The sequence below is a fragment of the Parasteatoda tepidariorum genome, chromosome 10, assembly GCF_043381705.1.
Source record: "Parasteatoda tepidariorum isolate YZ-2023 chromosome 10, CAS_Ptep_4.0, whole genome shotgun sequence".
Taxonomy (NCBI): Eukaryota; Metazoa; Arthropoda; class Arachnida; order Araneae; family Theridiidae; genus Parasteatoda; species Parasteatoda tepidariorum.
In genome coordinates, this window is record NC_092213.1 from 41,271,013 (window position 1) to 41,277,057 (window position 6,045).

Consider the following 6,045-nt stretch of genomic DNA (forward strand, 5'->3'; position numbering starts at 1 on the left):
ATAAACTTGAATGCTGTAGGGAAGATAAAGTCTACTGGCCCAGTTATCTGTATATGGACGCTAGCTACTTGTCCATTATATTGGTTTTTATTCATTTAATTTCTGACCAAAAAAATATTTAATATTTTTTTTTGTTTTTCTTAGCTGCGGTATTGGTCCAATCAATTTTTTTTAGTCCAAGTCTAGTTTTGAATTTTAAATTTATTTCAGTAATTGGCCCTGATGGGGTTTTTCAACTTCAAAAAGCCTGTATACTCTTGAGACTGCCAACAATGGTTGAGATTGTATTTTACTTGATAATATTTAATTGTTAAATTAACTCAACTGAGTGGATAAAAAAACTAGCTGAAATGTAAATTGATGCTTTGCATTGCTGTACATTTAACTCAAACATCAGAATAAGAATAAAATATTATGTATATGCTGAATTGTACAATTCTTAACTAACTCAAATGCATTGCTGTACATTTAACTCAAACATCAGAATAAGAATGAAATATTATGTATATGCTGAATTGTACAATTCTTAACTAATTCAAATTTTTTGACATTTTTTTTCTTCTTAGCTTCAAAACTCTGGTCTTTGAAGATTAAACCAATTGCATTTTTAAGAGGTAAGCACTAAGTAAACATAAGATAAAATTTTCAAAAAAGCATCCTGTAGAATGCAATAGGGTTCTCCGGAGGATATGGCAAATGTAACAAAAAGTTAGTTTACATTTTATTATTATTTTTTTAATTATTATTCCAACTTTATGAAATTTTACTATATACAAAAATCAGGACACAGAATTTTTGCACCAGCTTGCTATTGGTGACCCATATATTTAGGGCTAGTGAGTAAGGTACACAATTTGGCAAATTTTTGAGTTGCAGAGTTAGAGACTAGGGTTGCAATTGCCAGATGGTATTTCGATTATTTAAACTTTCTGAAGTTTTTCTTATTTTATTGAGTTTTAATAATGTGTGAATGACACAGTCCTTTGGGGAATCTTAGTTTTAATTTATATTTTTATTATTTTGTCATAAATGTGTCATCATTTTTCAGTTTTTGCATTCTTTTATAGTTTTAGACGCAAAAATTTTTTTTGTGCTTCATCTGTTAGTGTTATAATAGTGGCAGGCAAAAATTTTTTTCTGGTTAATACTTTTAGAAATGAAATTTCATGTCATGTACTAAATATTTATTTTTATGAATCAGTACTCTGTTTATTTCTGTAAAATTAATAAATGCATGTTTTTCTAAAAATTATAAAAAATGAACTTTGCCTTTTTTGAATTTAAGCTCTTCCAGTTGCTTCTTCTATTTAGCATCAATTAATAGACTAGTTGCTAGAATCATTGAGATACTTTTATATTGAAATTAATCACATTAATATCTATTACATTAATGAAAATATTATTGAAATCTATTATATGCCAACTTAAATTTCTCATCTAATTCTTGAATAAACTATTCAAATTGAAATTAAAGAAAGTTAGCTTTTGTAATTTAAGTGCTTGCAGCTACATATAATTGCCTTTTATTGAAGGGAAATAAGATTGGTGGTTGTTCAAACATTTAAAATAATGAACTATGTTAATCTCAAGCAATAATACATTGCTTGCTAGTTTTAACTTAAAAGTATGAGTGAGAGTTTTGAATTATTTCTTAGTAGTTACTAATTTCGGAACAGCTTTCTTAAACTGTACCTTTAACCTAGTTTCTTATGTTTCTCTTTAAATATGCAAAGCTAGATATTACATTAACACTACTAGTACTAAATCTTTAAAATTTGACATGCCTAGTGGGTTAAGTAAATCAGAAAATTAATTAAAAGGTTATTTCAATTTCACACCTGCAAAAATATTAAATTTTTATTCTTATTCCTTAGTATTTTCAATTTTTGAAGAAAGCTGGTTTTAAGAATGCAGTTTTATGTGCTAATTTAAATTTTTTACTTCCTGGTAATTGATATACTTGTTTAAATCAATTTTTGACAGCACAGGTTGGAACTAAATTTAAAGCTGTTTTCTGAAATTTAGTTTTGACAACACAGATTGAAACTAAATCCTGTGTGAACCCAGTTCTGACAACATAAGTTAAAGTTTATTTTAAAGCAGTTTTTCAGAAATCTTATTCTTTTATTAAATAACTTTTAAACAAATAAAACCTTATTTTTATAATTGTTTATGGGTAAAGGTTGAATTCATTATTTCAATCAGTGCAATATTCAATTGTAGCAGTCTGCTGTATTCTGCTAATATTCACTATAAATTAAGATCACAAAGAAAACTTAACTGATTTAAAAGTTAATTTGATCTATCCAACAAATTACCCTGCTAAACTTTTATTCTTTCTCTCAACATAATAAATGGAGAAATATTAAGTTGAAATATATGTATGTTTATTGGAACATTGATGCAATTTGGTTGTTGAATTTTCGCGCTCACGCTTCTTTACTGCTTTTTTTNCTTTTTTTTTTTTTTTTAAACTTGCAGACAATCTCGGTCAAGCTCTGAAGTCCTGTTTAAAAAAAATTTAATTTCAAATTAAGATGATTCAAAAAATTTTTTATGAATAAAAAATTTATAATCTGATCTTTCTGTAAAGAAAGTCTTAAAGTATAGTCCAGTCTGTTTTTGTGAAAGCTTTTGCACATAGATGAGATATTTTAAGGTTTCTTACTATGATGCATATTTTTGACATTGTCTTCTATTATAATTTTTTTAATAAAATTTTGCTGACATTTTCTTGATTATTTTACAATTAGAACCTATACTTGTTATAATGTGTTTATAGTAGTAAATATTTTCAATCAAATTGTATAAAATTAGATTAGAATGTCCATGTTTCAAGAGTAGTTAAAAAGAATACACATTTTTGTGTTGGGGTGGTAATTTTTTAAGATAATGCCATTTTGGGGCAATATAATGAGCCACATTTTTAAATTGTTTAGGAGAGTGTTTTTGGTATGCTATAAGATATGTCTGTGCATTGAGCTGTTGTCTTGGGAAAAATTCTAAAAATTCGTAAATCTGGAAAAAATACTAAGGAAAACTTCAGTCTAAATTAGTCATTTTTGCAAAAAAATGTGGACTATCATGTTGCTCCAAACTCTCTATATTTAAAGATGACTAAGGGATTATATCAAAATTTGCTATTAGTTCCCTGCCCAAAGTATTTCTGGGAGTTAGACGAGGAAAATGTTTTTGAATTAAATATATTTTATTTTTATTTTTTAAATATTTTTTTACAGATATTAAATGTTGGTTCCATTAAACAATACATTATATTTTATGTTAAATGCAAAGACAATGCCTTCATTGTATCTAAAGGGTAATTAAATGAATCGTGCCAATTTCGTTTCATTTTTACTGTTCAATCATGCATAAATGAATTAATCTTGTATTGTTCATTTTGTTACATACCAATCAGCAAATGCATACTTAGAACTTAATGTTGTACTAGAGAAGTGATATATATTTTGTATAATATAATTCATAGAGAATATGCATTCTATTGTTATTTGGTTGTGTTGCTAGTGTATATGGCTTATTTGTTCTACTCATAAAGCATGAAAAATCCTTATAAAAAAAAAATCTGTATCATTCTGGTGTTGGCTGTCATTTCACTTGATGTTAATTTTCTCTGTGATGAGATAAATAAAGCACTCAATATTTTTAAATTCTGCTTTTTTTTTGTATGCTACTTTTTTTTTTGAAGTACAAGTGGTAGTTTAGAATGGGGGGCTACTTATTTGGGAAAAAATATGCATGTCATTTTCAACTTTTCCAACATAATGCAAAATATATAGGGTGTTTATAAATTCCGGTCCCATTTTGATGTTTAATAACTCACAAAATAATGAAGATATAAACAAACTTATGGCATTTATTGATGGAATAACTCATATATTTTCCTTTTCAGGTTTGCATATCTTTACTTTTGTAAATATCGTCTGCGCGTGTGGTTAATTTCAGATAATTTCATTTTCCAGTCTAAATATCTGTACTTTTCTAAATATCGTCTGCTTATTAATTGCATTTTTCTCTCTTTTGTTTTTGGCAACTATTGCAATGTTATGTTTACTTTTGATGTGCTTCTATGTAGTACTTTTCTATGTGATGTTTTATTCGAGCGGATATTAAGGAGAATGCATGCACCTCAAGAGAAAGCACAGATTTTATGGTGGTTCATAGAAACGAAATCGATAGTGCAGGCACAGAGAAATTGCAGGAGAATTTACCAAAAAGATCCTCCATCCAAAAGCAGAAAGATAATTCTCCAGAAACTGGAAGTATCGCAGGTAAGAAACGTTCCGGACGTCCCTGCACAAGTGATTTTGACGTTGAGCGCGCCAGACAGACATTTTTAGACAATCTTAGAAGATCTGTGAGATCAGCAGCAAGAGAATTGGATATGCCAATTTCGACGGTGTATAAGGTTATTAAGAAACAATTAAGACTGCATGCATACAAAGTTCAAATTGTTCAACGATAGGCCTAGGAGGACGGCGTTTGCAACAGATATGGATATAGGAAGGATAGAAGATGCTGATTTTCTGAAGCGCATAATATTCTCCGACGAAGCATCCTTTCATGTTTCTGGCATTGTTAATCGCCATAATGTGCGCATATGGGGATCTGAAAACCCCCATGAATACCGTGAGACACAAAGGGATTCCCCAAAGGTTAATGTGTAGTGTGGACTAATGCACGACCGAGTCATTGGGCCTTTCTTTTTTACAGAAAAGACGGTCTCATCAGTCGTATACTTAGACATGTTGGAAAACTTCGTATTTCCACAACTAGAAGAGCTTCAGCCACATGTCTTTTTGCAACAAGATGGTGCACCACCTCATTGGGGTATCATCGTTCGTAGTTCTTTGAATGACCATTTTCCAGGAAGATGGATTGGGCGAGGAGGTCCAATTCCTTGGCCACCCAGATCACCTGATATAACGCCGCTGGACTTTTTTCTTTGGGGATTTATAAAGGACAATGTTTACAGGAGGATCGTGTCGAACATTGATGACCTAAAAGCCAGAATTACAACCGCAATAGCCTCTGTGGATGCCGACATGCTTGCCGCTACCTGGCGTGAAATTGACTATCGACTTGATATTCTCCGTGCGACGAAGGGGGCACACGTGGAAGTTCATTGACAAGGGTCATGAAACTTTTTGAGTCTATCTAACCATTTATGTTATTAATTTTAATCTATCTTTATTATTTTATGAGTTTTTAAACATCAAAATGGGTCCGGGACTTTATAAACACCCTGTATTACCAGATGACAATTTTTGCCATGGATATTAAAAACGTGGTTGAATCTCTTTCATGCATTATATACCTAAATGAAAAATGTCCATGATGTATCCTTACTTCCATCAATTGTAGCAAGCAAATCAATCATAGACACCAGCGTGACATTATTAGGGATAAAAATTATCTTTCATGATTAAAATTCAATATTTTTTTTTTTTTTTNTTTTTTTTTTTTTTTTTTTTTTTTTTTTTTTTTTTTTTTTGAAAAGCAAAAAGCATACTGTGTTATTTTTGGTAAACATATAAAAATGCTGTTGTTTTTTCTTTAAAATTTATTTCTAAAATTTTTTTTATATTTTGCTATAAATTAGTTAAATAAAAATTGTTCACGTAATACAAAATATGTACTAAACAAACAATGCGCCGATTCATAATTCATTATGGGCTCAGTACAAAATGCGTGTTTACTAAAATGAACATAGCATTTTATTCCATTTTTTCAAAACTTCTATTAAGAGTATTTTTTTTTTAAGAATAAGCTAATCAATACTAATAAATTCGTAAAATGATGTAGCGCCTTAGCATAAATCACTTGGTGCATTTGATTAAATTAGTTTCTTTATGAAAAATTTGTTTAAAAAAAAACTTAAAAAGTGAATAGTAGTTTTTACAAGATTGCCGCGAATCTTATACATTTATAATAGTTCCAATAAATTTGCGTTATAGGAATTTAGACATTCAATTTCTACTTTTAGAGTTCTCAATATGAAGACATTACCTAAAAATTTAAATTTTT